The 18,366-nt window shown below is 45.0% G+C and overlaps 1 protein-coding gene across 1 annotated transcript in view; it reads right to left on the bottom strand.

The window, feature by feature from the left end:
• Cont (Contactin) overlaps positions 1 to 11,259 on the bottom strand; it is a 264,268-nt gene extending 253,009 nt beyond the window's left edge. The window contains exon 1 of the mRNA XM_071678565.1: positions 11,228 to 11,259. The gene's annotated coding sequence lies outside the window, so the exon portion shown is untranslated. The remainder of the gene's footprint in view (positions 1 to 11,227) is intronic.
• Positions 11,260 to 18,366: the final 7,107 nt, after the last annotated feature.

Here is an 18,366-nt window from a genome sequence, read left to right as displayed (position 1 = left end):
CTTTTCTAAATCATATTTCTTATCATATCTGCACTTTTCTTAATTATACTTCTAACTATATCAAGCACTTTTCTTAATTATACTTCTAACTATATCAAGCACTTTTCTTAATCATACTTCTAACTATATTAACCACTTTTTTTCAATCATATTTCTTATCATATTAAACACTTTTCTTAATTATATTTCTAATTGTATTAAGTACTTTTCTTAATCATATTTCTAATTACATTAAGCACTTTTCTTAATTATATTTCTAAATCTATTAAGTACTTTTCTTAATCATATTTCTAATTATACTAAGCACTTTTTTTAATCATACTTCTAATCATGTTAAGCACTTTTCTTAATTATATTTCTAATTACATTAAGCACTTTTCTTAACTATACTTCTAATTATATTTCCATCTCAATCATTTTCCCCTCTATTTTCCTCTCTCTTTGACGACCTGCTGGTCTGCGCATCCCATCATAATCCCATGCAAGAAAAGTTGTCAAGTTAAATTGAAATTCATAATGTAGTCTGGCGATTATGAATTAGAAAACCCGAATGACGTGGGTTGCTGTAACACATTTCACAAATGCCATTTCAGACGCTTAATCCTGGCAAGGAAGGGAAAAAAAAAGAAATTGTAGGAAGTCGACAATGAGCACAAATGTAATCTGACTAGTCGTGATTTTCATCTGGATATGAGGAAAATTTTTCACCTATTATTTTCCTTGCTCATTTTCACAACTTTCGTTACTGAGATTCTACCACGATTCCTCATGGAAATGATTTTCTTTTTTCTCAGAGGGGTTTTGGGAGATGTGGGTTGTAAGGTAACGACCTGTTTCCTGGTACCAGTGGTTACCAGTGACCTTTACGTGGGAGGACAACAAACCAACGTGATATGCACACTGACCACCTTGACATTCATCATTTTCCTCCTCCACCACCGCTCCCTCCACCTGACAATTCCCTTCCCTCACAATTACACCTCTGATTCTCCTCTGTCTCTCTTCCGTTTACTCTGACTTAACCCTTCGTCCGAGACTGTGATTAATTAACTAATGAAGACTGGCGTGTTGAATTCGAAGCTAAATGGTGAAAAGGACATGATCTCAGTGTGACTTTCAAATCCTAACAAAGGTATTCTTAACTCTTGCTGGCAGTGCAACGCTCGTGTCTTCACAATATACATATGTATAACGTGGTTGGAACCCCACTTTCCTTGAACAGTGATTCTAGGAAGGTGGATGGCGTGGGGGTAATTGCAAGCGGTGGCCATACAATTTCGATTTTGAGACACAGGGTTCGATACCCCTCAGTATACTTGTTGACAGAGTGGAAGATTTCTGGAGAACTGAGTTTCTTGAAGCGGGATACAAAATCATTAAGTTTTAAAAACCACTGGTATGTGACTCTGTCTATGCCTAACATAGGAGAACACAGATGTTGTCTGTATCTTTCATCACAGACAGAACAACTGTCTACATCTGTCACAAGGAGGCATAGTATGTGTCTATGTCTGTCGTAAAGGAGGAGGCATTAATAACTGACTGTCCCTGTCACATACATTATATATGTATCATTACACACATCACCATCACAACACTATATGGCCATCCTGGTACATGGTATTTTATATACACATCCTGTACCACACTACATATGGCTATTCTGGGGTCACCACATATCCTCACCACACGATACGGCCATCCTCGTGCCTGACACCACCACACATCACCTGTGGATGACTAATTCCCATCTGTACTCCATTCTCTGACTACATAACCTTACCTCTTTAAGTTTTCCCTCATTCCTATTCACCTCCCATGTTACAAAGCTTGTATATATCTTGAGCTTGAGTGGCCGTAGGTCTACGACGGAAGTTTATAGCATGCGCAAACGGGGGTGACGAGGTCAGATAAGAACACGGGAAAGCGTACGATGACTCTATAGATGAAAGCGATGGCTGCCAGGTACGATAACCATCGCGTGCCTCTTTCAACGGTACTTCTGGTGTTGATCCGCTGGCAAACAGGGAGACACGTCACCAGCGCCTTTGAAGACTTAAATATTTTCAGATTACATCGCTCATGTGTATGTAACTACCACTCAAACTTGTTCAGTATAGAGTGTTCAATACTGATATCAAATATTCGTAATTTTTTTTTTTATCATGATTATGGGATTCTTTCCGAAGAAATGAGGGAAAAATGTTATTTACACACTCACACACACACACACACACACACACGCACACAGACAGACAGACAGACAGACAGACAGACAGAGACACACACACACACACACACACACACACACACACACACACACACACATGCACAGACAGATACACAGATAGACAGACACACAGACTCATCCAGACACGCACACACACAAGACACACACACACACACACACACACACACACACACACACACACACACACACACAGATAAACAATCCGACAGAAAGACAGACAGACACACACACACACACACACACACACACACACACACTCCTTATCTCCACAAAGTCGTTATCGCTCTCCTGACTCGCCACGGGACCTCACTACCACAAGCCATACTTATTTAAGTACCGTCGCCGATGGCACACTTACAGCTACTTATCGTAAGACTAAACGCATTTTATAGCGGGGAAGATGGGTGAGAACTGGGTACGAAATTAGCGCTTTAGCGAGAAATTGCCGCGTCAGACAGCAATCACCGCTAAGATTAGCGTCTGTCTTTTGTGGCCCACAGCGACAGAAAACGGGTTTTAGTTGTCATCTGTCCGTTATTAAGTTCCCAGATCCGTAAATTTCACGGTGACATTGGTGTGATATATCGAGAATTCTATTTTCGGTGAAGGAATATTACTGTTTACACATAACGCTACGGTCTCTTCTCATGGGGGCTCTCGCACCTTACAGAGCTGCGCTCCGACCAGTAGCAGAGTCATGACGGTCTCTTAGCTCTTTCTACACACACACACACACACACACACACACACACACACACACACGTTATTACTGAATTTATGTTCTCTAGTATCATGTTCGCCGCTGTTTCCCGCGTAAGCAAGGTAGCGTCCAACAAGATGAGTGAGAGAGAGAGAGAGAGAGAGAGAGAGAGAGAGAGAGAGAGAGAGAGAGAGAGAGAGAATCCTCGCTTGCCTCCTTCCTCTGTTCATTCTTTTGGAAAGGTAATACAGGAGGGGAGGATTTGCCCCTCAGCCTCCCCTTGCGCCCTCCTCCTCCTCCTGTCTTGAACAGCCTTGTACGAGGAAGATACGTGAGCAATATTCTCTCCACCGTCCCTCTGCGCACCATTATATTCCTCATGTTACCTCGCACCCTTGAGAGAGGGGGGAAAAAAGATCACGTATGAAATATACACATGCGTAACATGAAGCATACATGCATGCATGTATACGTATGGATACATCAAGCATGCATTTAAGCATGTATGCGTATGGATACACACTATCCATGCATAGCTTATATGAAGACCCCGACATTTTAAGTTTGTTGCCCTTGCGTGACACCCTCCGGCCGCCTCGCCTCTTTAGACCGTCTCTGTAAAAAGATTCCTCTAATGGCCGGAGTTACGAAGAAAACGGGGGGCGGGGGGAGGTTCCGTCAAGAGCGGCTTATCTTGTGAACTTGGAAGATTATCAATGGTTGAAGAGGACGACGAAGACGTGGGGTGTGCAGGGGCAAGTTTGAGGAGGGGAAGATGTCGCTTGATGGGGGACGTTTGATGGAGGGGTGGAGAGAGTGGTGGAGGGAGGAGTGAAGGGAGTGGTGGAGGGAGGAGTGCAGGGAGTGGTGGAAGGGTATAGAAAGGGGTGGAGGGAGTGATGGAGGGATGGAGGGAGTGATGGTGGGAGGAGAAAGGGGTGGAGGGAGGGATGGAGGGAGTGATGGAAGGGTGAAGGGAGTGATGGAGGGGTGGAGGAAGTGGTGGAGGGAGTGTCGGAGGGGTGGATGGAGTGAGGGAAGGGTGGAGGGAGTGATGGAGGGGTGGAGGGAGTGATGTAGGGGTGGAAGGAGCGCTGGAAAGAAAGAGAGAGATTGGAGAAAGAGGAGAATCCGTGGGCTGGGGGGGGGAAAAAAAATCCCACCTTGATGGTAATTTACTAATTTGGGATTTGGCCAAGCCAGAGGACAGGTCCATTTCTGAGCGTTGCCAAGATAGCGCCGCGTCGCCCTGAGAAACGAGAGAGAGAGAGAGAGAGAGAGAGAGAGAGAGAGAGAGAGAGAGAGAGAGAGAGAGAGAGAGAGAGAGAGAGAGACATATATGGCTGACCGACTTAATCAAGGACAATTCCGTTTAGAGTATCTTAAATTCTATTCTGTCACCACCACCACCACCACCACCACCAAAGACGATTCCAAATGATAAGCAAGCGACCAATTACCACGACCCTGACTCCCGTCTTCTGACTCTGGCTTCGGCTACCGATCCTATGTGCGAGGGACGAAAGTAACAAAGTCAACAATCGTCGGTCTCGGACGATGCGACGTGCCAATGTTTGTATTCATTCTCCTTAGACGGTATCGACCTGTGGCTGTTGAGGTCCAGACTACCACGATCTCTCTCCTCTCTCTCTCTCTCTCTCTCTCTCTCTCTCCCTAAGGCTGGTACTCAGGACAAGGTCAACAAATGGACTCGCCAATTCGCTAATGTCTAATCGAGTTATTGTATTTGAACTCACTTACTCGCTAACGTCTAATCTAGTTATTGCATCTGAGACGCCTTGTCCACCCCATTATATAAGAGACAGCCATGGCAGGTGACCCGACCTCTTTATCAACCCATCCTGAAACTGGCTTAACTTTTGGACGCAGTCCTGGACTGAAGAAGAGTCTGTGGTTGTCGTCCATAAGGGAGTTTCTGAATACAAATCCATATCGTTCTTCTCCTTTATCCTCACTTATGTCCCTTTGTTCCTTCCGTGATTCGTGTTCCAGTACATCGTGATGCGTGAGGAGATATTGCGCTAAATCTTTCCATCCCTGAGTCACGAATGAAGGTCCAGGAACATCCTGTGGTCGAGGACGAAGGACCAGGGACATCCTCTGGTCGAAGACGAAGGACCAGGGACATCCTCTGGTCGAGGACGAAGAAACAGGCACATCCTCTGGTCGAAGTCGAAGGACCAGGCACACCCTCTGGTTGAATGAAGGACCTGGCACACCCTCTGGTTCAATGAAGGACCAGGCACACCTTCTGGTTGAGTAAAGGACCAGGCACACCCTCTGGTCCAATTAAGGACCAGCAACACCCTCTGGTCGAAGACGAAGGACCAGGCACAACCTCTGCTAGAAGACGAAGGACCAGGCACATCCTCTGGTCGAAGCCACAACTTGAAAGTCTCTGTGCGTCTGGACGATACACGACCATCCATCGTGGGGCTTGAGATAGGAGCCCCGCAACGCGTCCCTCAAACTGTCGCGTTGGACTTTTATCTGAATCTCAGGCGGTCTTGAGATATTGAATTCGGGTCTTCCTCGTTAATTACGGGAAGATATAATTCACAGACTCAGTTCAGAAATGCAATTGCAGGCCTTGTGTGTGACGTGAGAGAGAGAGAGAGAGAGAGAGAGAGAGAGAGAGAGAGAGAGAGAGAGAGAGAGAGAGAGAGAGAGAGAGAGAGAGAGAGAGAGAGAGGTTTCCCCGTGCCAGTCAGTGACCTGACGTATGTGGTGGCAACGTCGTCATAGCCTTCTAGAGGAGTCGGAAAAATGAAGGATCACTTATGTCCAGACCTTCCTCTCCAGAACCTCACACCCCAGCATCACCTTACATGCTTCGCCGCCCACACCTCTCTGTGTGGTGTTCCTGAGGCGCGCCGCCCACACCTCTCTGTGTCGTGTTCCTGAGGAGAGCGAGAGAGAGAGAAACACGCCCTCTCGCCTCAAGTTCTCCTTGTGGGTGGATGTGTCAACGGCGTCTTGCCTTTTTTTTTTTCTTCCGCGTATGTTCGCCGGTGCGCCGCTCTCTCTCTCTCTTCTCTCTCTCTCTCTCTCTCTCTCTCTCTCTCTCTCTCTCTCTCTCTCTCTCTCTCTCTCTCTCTTTCTTTTTATCTCCCTGTAGTGAGAGTAACTGACACTCTGCTCTCTCTCACCCCCTTCTCTCTCTCTCTCTCTCTCTCTCTCTCTCTCTCTCTCTCTCTCTCTCTCTCTCTCTCTCTCTCTCTCTGTCTTTTTGTCTCCCTGAAGTGGGAGTAACTGACACCCTCTGTTCTCTCTCTCTCTCTCTCTCTCTCTCTCTCTCTCTCTCTCTCTCTCTCTCCCTCCGGCGGCAGAACCAAAGGCCAGCACGGCACGGGTCGCCTTGCCACGACAGATGATCCAGCTCGGGTTGTGTGTGTGTATGTGTGGCCAGCGCCTCGACCCAGCCGACCGGGAGATGAAGCCTCAGAAGGCAGTGGGGAACGACCCTCGTTAACCGCGCTGATAAAAACACCGCTGGACGGAGGAGCTGCTTCTTCCGAGGTCGTTAAACCTGGAATTCACTCAACGGCGTCTTGGTCCGTCTGGGGAAAACATTAAAGGTGTCACTGTTTCCAGGAATTCCAGGATGCTGAAGCGCCCTCGCGGCATGTGGTGTCGAGCTCCCGACGACCCCTCGCTGATACACGAGGCCATCGTCTTCCCTTTGGGATGGTCATCGTACGAAAGATAAGAGTTGTAGATCCTTGATAAGGAAAGATAAGAGTTGTAGATTCGTGATAAGGAAAGATAAGAGTTGTAGATCCTGATAAGGAAAGATAAGAGTTGTAGATTCGTAATAATGTACGATTTCTGTACAACAGTCGCACTTGTAAAGTGAAGGAAAATGTCTTCAAGTACTGTATGACTCTGTGCCTTGGTTGGAACTGACTTCGTTTTTGTGCTTCTATATCTTTGTTCTCCAACTCGTTCCATCCTCAGTCGAAGCTTTGACCAATTTGTCACCTCACAATCCTTCATTTCCTCCTCCCGTCTCTTTCTCCCGCACCATCTCATTCTTTCTTCCTCATTTTACACACAACTCACTCCTCACCATCTACTTTTATTTACCTTCACCTCCTCCCAAAACGTTCCTTAACACTCTGTTGCCCCATATACTTCTTCCCTCCCTCTCTCCCTCTCTCTTTCTCTCTCCCTCCTCTCCCGCCACTCCTCTCATCCCTCACCGTCGCCCACCTCACGACCTCACGTGTCACACAGACCACACCGGGACCAAGAGTGAGGCGGCACCTCCGGGGTCACCAAACCATCAGTTCCAATATCCAGCGAGTGACGTCCCTCCTTATTATAAGATATACCGTGGAAGGTTCCTGAAATATATCCTGATCTTGTCCGTCGACTGTGTCGTGGTTTGCAGGGGATCGCGGGGCTTTACAACCCACTCCTTCCCCCAACAACCTCCTCCTCCTCCTCCTCCACCCTTCCCCCCAAAAGCCCCGTCCACTCCATCCCCTTAGATGTCAGTTCCTGGGCTATTTTATCCTCAGGGGCGTTGGGACGTGACCCTTTTCGTCAATGAGCTGAAGGACATCCGTAACCTTTCTATTTTTTTTTCCATACATATATTTATAGGATTCTGTATCTTCATCATCACGGCCTGGGGTTCCTATCAAGCTGGTTCTCTCTCTCTCTCTCTCTCTCTCTCTCTCTCTCTCTCTCTCTCTCTCTCTCTCTCTCTCTCTCTCTCTCTCTCTCTCTCTCCAATAAGAAACGCCAGCAATACGCCTCCCTCAGCACTATCACTCACCATCATGTTCGCTACGTAGGGAGACACAGCAAAGCTCACTTTCACTACACCTTAATCAAACCTGAATTCACTTAACCTTCGATAAAGTCATCTTCACCAACGACCTTTGATCTGACAATGACTCCTCTTCACTAAATCCTCATCTTCATTACATTCTAAACGCTACTGGCCCGAAGCCTTTGTTTCAGTGCTTCGTTGCATCGAATGTATTTCCACGAAACTAGGGTTCGAATATTCACAGAGTCAACTGCATCATTAATAGCTTGTTATAACCCCCTCCCAAAAAATATAGGCTCAAGAAACGAATTACGTCAGAGACTAATGTACCGTTTGTCGATATAGGATGTGGCTGTTTAAGATCTCTGGCTATCGAAAGAAATGTAATTAATTCCTATGAACTCCGAAGCACCCGTGAAGTTACACTGATTACTCCCGCGTTTTCAGATATCTGAAATCTTTTTATATATATATCGACTATTGGCTTGATCCGCCAGGAGAACTTAAGTGGCAAACTTCACCTTGCTACCAAACTCCTGGAATCCAGTTTCGGATATACAAACACACACACACACACACACACACACACAAAAAAAAAAAACAACACACACACACACACACACACTGAGGCACATCCTGCACCAGCCTTACAATAACCTTCCAGCACCAGGGAACCTCGACTTCCAGCGGCAGGAAGTTCGACCTGGAACCACCAGAGGGTGGTATTGAACACCTTACGGCTCAAGTTACCTGACTCCTGCCTGTGAGTTTGCGCTCACAACAGCCAAAGCAGATCGAAGTTATAAGCCTCGCTGGAAGATCAACCGGCGCGCTCGCGCGCCTTCGTCAAACACATCTTGCATGGTAACTATCGCAAGACTCTCGTCACTGCATGTGACTGGAGCGTGATTAGAGGCGTTGCAATAGACTGATAACGATGCTCTTACCCTTCTTTCATCACGCCTTATCCATGACGGTGGATATAATTGGATCTGAGAGGATACAGTAGGATCCGATGCTTTATACACGACGAGTATAAGTGCCGGTACCACGGTAGCCTCACTCTGAAGTTCCTTGTGACGGCAAAATGCCGGAGGACCTGTGTCTGGCGCGTGGAGAGATGCCAAAGCCACCTTTGGTCCTTTTGATCCGGCCGGCCGTCATGCAGGGATCAAAGTCCCGAATCAATCAGAACCTGACGTACAATTTCGACTGCAAATCCATAATTTCCATATTCCTTTCGTTTCTAAAGGCCTTGGCTGGTCGCTGCGTGCGTGGCGAACCATGTGATGCCTGGACTATTTGAGGAAGCCTCTTGAGCTAGGATGGTGTGGTTGGGGAGGTGGGTCGGTCGGTCATCATAACCTCTCCGCTGCAGGGCTGGCCTCAATACCAGTGGCTAACCAATAACTTACAACTGCTGTTTAGGCTCGTGTGGTGATGCATCTTACGTTACCAAAGGGAACAAAGTGAGGATAGACCATTTACCACACTGAGGGGCTGTGGGACGTGGATGAGAGTGGATGAGGGTGACGTGGATGAGGGCAAATGAGAGTGGATGAGGGTCTACTTCAGAATCTAAGTAATTTTTTGTTAGTTTCGAGCATTAGGAGGAACTCAAAGTCAGACCCTAAGGGAGCATGGATGACCCAGGATGAATGGCCATTAAACTGACAAAAAAACTATCGTCTGTTGTAACCCACCTGATAAGGCAGTTAGTTAATGGTCTCAATCATTCGCTTAACGACAGATCGAACAACGACAGGTTCTTCCAGGAATAAAACCTCGTCGTCAATCGTGTAATGTTGCAAGCAAGGGCTGAAGGAATCTTCTTTATCCCTCAACTGTAAAGTGAAGTCTCGAGTTCCGAATCATTTTCCAGGAATCATCGTCTCTTCATAATGGTTTCTGGACGTGAGTGTTTCAATCCTGGACAGACGAATCCTTGCAGGGGCGCTGGGTGAGGCCCCAACCTGGTATCGCAACGTAGGAAACATCATCAACGAACGCTTCGAGATTACGATGTATTCTGGTTCATCATCATCATCACCATCACACGCTGCTTATGCTACGAGAGAACACACACTCTAAGTCAGGGGCTCCTGAGCCTGAAATACTCTGATGGCTTCAGTTCAGAGCTCTGAGGAGTAAGTCGGTGACTTACGTACACACACACACACACACACACACACACACACACACACACACACACACACACATGTATATATATATATATAGTCAGTATATATTCTCGACAAGATAAGTCAGTATCAAGAAATCCTTTGTCGTTGGGTTCCAAGGTCACCACCTCCAGGTTCTTGGCAGCCTGGCCAATAAGGAAGCGACAACCTTAGAGGGGAAAAAAACTACTTGTGATTATGTATAAAACAAGGGCTCGTCCCTCGTTAACTAGACACGAGAATTTAATAACTTGGCATTTAAACTACGCGAAGAATTATGATTAACTTTTATGACTTGAGAAAACGCCGTTTTTTTTTTTTTTCCATACGTGGGGGGAAAAAATATTAAGCTTTTTTTTATGCAACTCTTGTCCTCAGTTCTGAATATATAATTACTTTGGCTGCAGGAATATTCTGGGTGACGTCTAAGCTCACCTGGTTATATAACATGGAGAGACCTTTTATGTCTATCTCACTGTGACTTTACTCTTCACCAAAGAATAAACTCTAACTTTGTCTATTCCTAAGTCGATTCTGGAAGGCAGGTGGCCATTGGCGGTCTACCGCAAACCGAACAACAAACTCTTGTCTAGCCTGGCATCAAGGGTCATAATCAACTGCCAGCCGTATGATGTATTCCCATTCAACCCAGACACCAGCGGTCGGTCTGGATGGGACCAGCTGCCGCAGCCGTACGATACTCTCTCCCCCTTTCCTTCTCCTCTCTCTCTCTCTCTCTCTTCCTCTTGCCAGCCACCAAGAGTGGGTAATGGAGGCATGGGCGACAACAGCGAACCAACACAAAGCTCGTTAAAGGGAACGTCTGACCGGCACAAAGCCCTTCTGTTCCTAACCACATCGAACCTTCAAAGGTGGCCAGGAATTACGACGTCTTGATAAAAGAAATCTGTTATCACTCTCAAGGTCTTGGTGTTTCAGGCATTCATATATTCTTATGACTGCAGATCTCCATGTGTGAATACATGTATTTAGATGAACATAGACATGCTTCATTATACATGGGAGGCACAGTGTTGTCCTCCCGTGTGTGTGGATTATACACAGCCGTCAAGGAGTGAAATAACAGAAGGATCATTTCACACATTCACTTCCACTCACTAACTGAGTCTTTCACAGTCCTCCTTTACCCATGTTAAACAGCATTGTGTTCAGTTATACCGTAACTACCCTAATCACCACCCAGCTCTGACGTACATGTCTAACGACCGTCGTACATTAACAGCATTTGTCAGAGGATATAATGAGTTAAATGAATGATGAGTACATAAGCTTACCTCATATTTACAAGACATTCCTGATATCGAATTCCACACACAAGTCCCTGTGGGGAAAAAAAAATAATGAAATGTTAAACATTGTAAGATGACCTGAATCACCAAGAAGGACATCATACATCAGTTAAATACAAATGTACAATTTTGTTTTCATATCTAATGAACGTATTTCTGGACTCTTTCTCCAAAACAGACGGTCTTAAAATGGATATCTAAATGTGTTTACCCAGTGTACGGATACAGTTGGCAAAACTTTCAGGAAAAAAATGAAAGAATATATTCCTAAACTTTTGTCTACTTCTCATGACTAGTTTCCGGGTAATAATACATGAACGGCACGGTTATAAAAAGGCAAAATTAAGCGGAGAACTCAGTCTCTTCTGTTCTCCACCAAAATCTAAGGAAAATAGCTTGGGAAGGTGTTCTTTCAATTCTTATTTTAGTCGTGATTTGTCTGTTTTTGTTTTTCTGCTGCATGGAACGAGTGTTGATAAAAGAAATTCGGACATATGTTGTCAGTTTCTCTTTACCAGAGGAACAGCAGTTAAGAAGGAGGAGGAGGGGCGGCAGCACCTGCCCTTGCGGAACACCTGGTCGAGAAGAGCAGCAGCAGCAGCAGCAACAGTAGGAGTAGCACCTCCCCCTGTGGAACCACTGGTTTGAGAACAGCAGGAGGAGCAACAGTGTCAGTATCCCCCTCTCCCCTTGCGGAACACCTCCTTCTGCTCAAGTCACTCTGAGGTCTTCATTCTTCTTTTGTCAAAACATTCGAACCTTCGCGAGTTACGTCTCTTTTCAGAGCTTGTTGGTCTCCTGCGCGCTTGATGGACACATCACATATGCTACGATGGACGAAGATATAAGTCTGGGATAACAGTAAAGTTCCCATCCTCGCCTAATTCCTCATCTTTGATGGGAAAAGACCTATATCAAATTCAGCTGTGTCTCCTCCGATGGGCGAGAGTAAATCAAAACATGGCTAATGTTCTCCTTTAGGCCAGACAGAAATACTGTTAATCTCAGCAGAACCCGTGAACTGTGATTGCCTAACGAAAGTGGATCAAATACAGCCCCAGCTCTGGCAATCATTCAGACACCATTTCTCCCAGCAACCAAAGTTTTGAAAAAAATGGAACATAAAAGAGTTTTTCGAGCGCTAAAGGCAGACACTGCAAAAGGATGTTGCTCGCTGTAGTTACACCAGTGAAAGTATTGCTTCTCGTACTGCAGTGACTCTGGTAGTACTAAAACGACTCCTCTTGCTCAGGATTTTCCAAGGTATTATGAGCTTCTGGGTCAGGAAGCTTCACTGCAGACAGAAGTCTTTTATAAAGTATAACTCCCCGTGTTCCTACGGGGCGTTGAGACGCAGTACAGTCAAGACAGGATTATGAAGCCTTTGGCACCGTTTAGATATGACGAAACCCATCGTTAGGAGATGTTATATATCACCCGCAGCCAAAACTCAGTCAGCATTTGTACTGTGTACGACTTGCTTACGCCAGCAACCGTCTGCGCTGGGGAACTGTATGCGCCAGCATCGATCACCGTCGTGATCCGTCTGTCTCACCACGCGAATTCCATGAACAGCCAACAGGTTTACGAAACGTTCAATACCAGGCGAAAATCCAGTTCAACCCAGCATCTCCTCCTGGGGTATTACCCCTCCAGGCAGCATGGCGCCAGCTTCTGACCCGTCAGATGGTGGGATTAGCGCCAGTGTATCTGTTCCAACACTGGATTTGTATCATCTTCAGGAGGGGCTTCAACAGACAACTCGCTTCCTCTGTTCGCTGACATCCTCACCTGTGTTTGTGTCCATTCAGGTTTACATTGCTAATGTCTGGTTTGTCTCGATACCAACTGCTCCTATATCTATCTATCTATCTATCTATCTATCTATCTATCTTCCACAGTTGTCGGTGTCATGGAATGTATGCGGCAGCTACAGAAGGCGAGGCAGGAGGAGGGCTGGACAGGGCGTCTGTGGGAGGCAAGCTGACTTGGCTAACTAGACTTTAAAGCAGAACGCAGGTCGGGGAAAGCAGAGGCACGGGTAGGTAGTCTTACGGACGGGTCTTCTGCTCCCACTGGTCTTGGGAGTAACATTCCATCTTCCAAGGTTGCGCTACGATCAGTAGCAGGGAAAGAGAGTCTTCTTTGAAGGAGGAGCAAATCATGAAATGTGTTATCATTATAAGTATTTCAAATGAGCTTATTTCCCAATGGGGACATATGATAAGAGTGTATTTAGTGTGTTTAAGAAGGGCGGTAATTAATTACCAAAGGACTTTTCAAGCCGTATACGACTAAGTAGGAGGCAAATCTCAAATAACAAGCTGAGTCACTTTCCTCATCTTGTGAGTGCATGAGTGCACGGTGTGATAATAATCCCGGATGCCCTTTGGCATAAACTTCAATACTACTCAATCGACATGTATAAGTGTAACTTTACACTTACAACACACCCTCCCTCCTTTCCTCTCTCTCTCCCTCCCTCCCACAGACTCCCCACCAGCAGGCAACTAACTCGTCCAATTAGCGCGTCTGTAGTTCGACACCAAACCATTGGGATCAAGCTGAGAAGTTTTGGAACCATTCTCTCATTCCTTACGAATAAATACTTTCTTTTTAAAGAAAAATCTCAGGCAGTTTTGAAAGACGTACAATCTTAATTCTTCGAATACTTTACCCTATTTTCATCTATTTCCTCTGAAAGTCGTCTTTCCAAAAATGAATGATAGAAAAAAAAAAGAGTGTCATTTCTATGCTTTTCTTCATCTACGTCATCGCTTCAGGATTACCAGTAAGCTGTAAGACTAGAGGGATCAGAACTCATCCGAAGGATGTACAGAGAAAAGAGAATAAACATGTGACCCTGATGGTGATGAAAGGATGAACAAATATATGTTCTACCCAGTCTCTCTCTCTCTCTCTCTCTCTCTCTCTCTCTCTCTCTCTCTCTATATATATATATATATATATATATATATATATATATATATATATAGGAAGGAAACGCCTTTGGGTTGACGGTATGAGGACCATATACTGAGCAGAGACAGAAGGCTCATAATCAATAGTACGAGACTTTTCAATGACCCTTAAAGCTAACTTCCTCTTACTTCCTATTTTTATCTACTTTATCATAAAAAAAGAAGATAAAAAAAAATAATCATCAAAAACAAAAGTCCAGGCTGCGGCACAGATCAACCCATGCAGAGGAACATATATCTTTTTATCTTTTCTTTAACCAGAGGTTTTGTTTTACAGTTTATACCATGTGATTAACTGCTACTGTGGCCCCGGGAAGCAAATTAATTGGGTGTCCATACTAACACTAAACGTTCTGGGAACTGTGTTTGCTCTGGAAAATATTTATCACTAGTGATTACGATGAGTTTTATTGCTATTGAAAAAAAAAAAGAGAGGGGGAGGGGAACAGAGTAGGCCTTTAATTGGAAGTTCAATATTGGGTAGAAATGAAATAGTAGTTTCAGTAATTCTGTGTGCATATATCTATCTATCTATCTATCAATCAATCTATTCATCTATCTACGCATCTATCTATTACTCCTTCGTCTGACATCAAATCAAAAATACACTCCATCTACTTCATGATGTGAACACAACAGCTCCTGATGACATTTTCTGTGCCACGGTCAGCAACACAGCTCCTGTTTCCTCCTTAAGTGCTACTGTGGCAGTTACTGGTGCCTCCTTGTGTGCCACAGTCACCAAATACACAGTCACTAGCCTCGTTGCTCTACCACAGGACGGATGTCTGGCTGGCTGAGGCGACCATCTGTCCTACGTGACACAGGAGGTAATGCCCCTGGACTTCATTCTCCATCTACTGTAGGACAGGAGACCAGAAGAAGGCCTTACCCTCTACTTCGAGCACGTCCACACCTGGCGAAGGATCTGGCGATCAATATCCTGCCTGGCTATGTGGCTTCTTCCCCCTGGGGCTTCCTCTTATGCAAACATTTCAATCATTCATTCCATTACCTGAGCCGAGCAAAAGGGTCAGCCCAAGTTCCATCAGGGTCAACACAGACCTCCTCTCTCTCTCTCTCTCCCTCCTACAGAACCTCGTCAGAATTAGGTAACTGGTATCCCCCTTCATTATTCCTCCTCACACGTGCGTCTCGCGCGTCTTAACTCCACCCAGGTGTCCCCTCCGCTTGTGAGGGTAATTACCCTCTGGTCTGGAGATACACAGGGAGTGAACTGGCCCAGTGACAAATGCTCTCAACTTACAAACCATCTCTGTGCTGTTTTCTTCTGGTGTCTTTCTTCCATTTGTACCTTCGTCTCCTTCTTCTTCTTCTTCTTCTTCTTCTTCTTCTTCTTCTTCTTCTTCTTCTTCTTCTTCATCTTCTTCTTCTTCTTCTTCTTCACCTGCTCTCCAGTAGATGACTCGACCCCACCTGTTCCTCCCATCGGGTCCCAGCCTTCGCCACAACGATGCCATTCCCCCAACCATTGTAAATATACCGATGCCTCAACTTCGCCTGCCTACCCTAGTGCTACTAAAGTCGACCACAGAAAACAGGAAGGTAGGATAGTGGGGGGGGGGGGGGAACTTTCTTCCTACCTGCGCAGGAGGTCAATAAAACCTAGGATCGAACTTAAAGCCTCAAGGGTCTCTCGTATAACCCACTGGGGGTTTAGGTTACATTTTATATCCCCTCGAATTCTGTGGATCAAAAAGGAATATCCAACGATTCATAGTGTCAGAAAATCTCTCAGTCCCCCATCTCTCTCTCTCCTCAAGCTCCGTTTCCCATGTTTCTATCACCTGTGTCCCACTGCTCCCATCTTTCTCATCCCACCACTGGGACGCCTAACTACCCAGTGTGGCATCAGTTTCATTCATCCTGACGACTGAGAGTTCAAGGACCCACCATCTCCTCCCTGTGGCACTATCCTGACTGGTTCGAGATGTCGCGTATAATCACAAGAGGAGTGGCACGCACCCTCACACAGTGCCATTTCTCTGCCTCGTTCCCAGTGCCACCTGGTGCTTCACATCCGGCACCAGCAGGGAGGAGGGGTTGTGTGTGGGGGGGAAGGAAGGGAAAGGGAAGCAAGCAAGCAAGCAAGCATAAGGTAACACAGGCTACGTCAAGCTGGACACAAAATCTAATAACTATTTTCCGTTTTTTTATTTTCTTTTTCCGCCAACTGGAAAAAAAAAAGTAGGTCAAGGACGGCTTCGTCCGGGGGGTCCATCATTCCCAGTTATGACTGCTGATGTTTTTACGATACAATGTTATACTTTTTGTGATGTTATCTTAATTTGAGGCATTCAGTACTGAAAAGAAGCATGAGTGAATTTCCTTGTGGGTAGAATATATATCATATTATACATATATATATATATATATATATATATATATATATATATATATATATATACATATATATATATATATATATATATATACACACACACATATGGGGTGGGAGTTCTACACTTGTAGGGGAGGCCCATCTCTTAGACTTTACCTCTCATATGACTTCTTATACTTTCCTATACTGTCAGCAATCACAATATTGTTACTAAGTTCATTCCATTCGTGCACAACTCATGTACTATATAAATACACTATTACATTTGTTCTAACATGTTCTTCGCTTAGTTTCTCGTTACGGCCTCTGGTTGTTCTGTCTGCGCATCTCTCGAAGAACTGTTCACTCTCACATCCTCTAACTTGGTTAACCAACCCCGAGGGTCGTGATCAAATTACCCGTTAGTCTTCTCTCCTCCCCAAAAAAGATGAGTTAGAGTTATAGCCTCTAACCTCTCACTACAGACCAGTTCTCTTAACTCTGGAACCATCTTTGCTGCCCTCCTTTGGACCTTCTTTATCATTTCTTTGTGCTTCTTTATAATGCGGTGACCAAACATCAGAGGATTATCCTCGGTAAGTATAACACAAGTTGTGGATAACTTGGTACACATTTCCTCATCCATGTGTACAGTTTTAATGTTTGCCAAAGGAAAAAAAAAAAATATAAAAAGTTTCCTTCCTTCAAAATTCCTTAAAGGCGGTGCGCCGCAGACAGATTGTTTACAATGTCAACACTAAGTCCCTCTCACGCATTCATCCTTGTAGCTTATATCATGCTGGATTGTATATATATTCATATAGAGGTCTTCTCTTTATTATATTATCGACAAATGCTTTCCAAGCCTTCTTCTCAATCTTATCCCGATGGTTTTACGACTTCAGGCTCATCCAATGTGAGTGCTCACATTCATATTCCTATCAAGTCTATATCTATCAATGTGTGTGTATATATATATATATATATATATATATATATATATATATATATATATATATATATATATATATATATATATATATACAATCAAGAAATCTACGCTGTGAAAATGTTTGTTCCATCTGATAGCCACCATTCCATTTCCTCTCGATCAGCTGGTAACATAAGACGTCAACGTATCATTGAAGCCTTCCATCACACCCAGCAGGTAAAGGTTTGGGAGAGAAGAAAAATAACCTTTTATATCGAGAGTTTCCCCACCCAATATGTTGCGGCTCTAGACACACCCACTTCAAGGTGTATGATTTACTCTAGGTTCGGTAAGGGTATGTGGTAGTAAGGTTATACATCTATCATCTTTTAGATAGCTTCGACAGAGTGTTCTTCAGGAATGACAATGATACATGGTGATAGGAATACGAGCTTCAGCACAATGCTCGTTGATCAAAAGAACTCGCCATTGTGGCAATGTGTCGTTAGCTAACTGGTCCATTACTCGTACCATTCTGGCTCTGGTGTTGCCGTTTCTTATCATGGCAATATGGGCTGCTTCTATTGCTTTCCTTGCCCTCTTATGTTATCCCTGGTATAAGAAATCTCCCCATCTCTCCATTTGGTCGAGTGTCTTTTCTTGTCCACATGTGCCACTACAGGACAGGTGGTGCCGTGGTGTCTGACATTAGCCCAGGGGCACCGCCCAAGGTCGCCTGCATGGAGTTGGTCAAACTATAGTCTTCAGGTTGAGGTCCTTCACTATAATTCAGACAAGGAGGAGGAGGAATGGTACCAGCAGCACAATGGACTGGCCACGAGCTTCTCCTCTTACTGCTGGCATGGTGTGA

Source organism: Panulirus ornatus, chromosome 28 (genome assembly GCF_036320965.1).
Source record: "Panulirus ornatus isolate Po-2019 chromosome 28, ASM3632096v1, whole genome shotgun sequence".
Classification (NCBI taxonomy): domain Eukaryota; kingdom Metazoa; phylum Arthropoda; class Malacostraca; order Decapoda; family Palinuridae; genus Panulirus; species Panulirus ornatus.
This window is presented reverse-complemented; position numbering and strand designations above follow the sequence as displayed.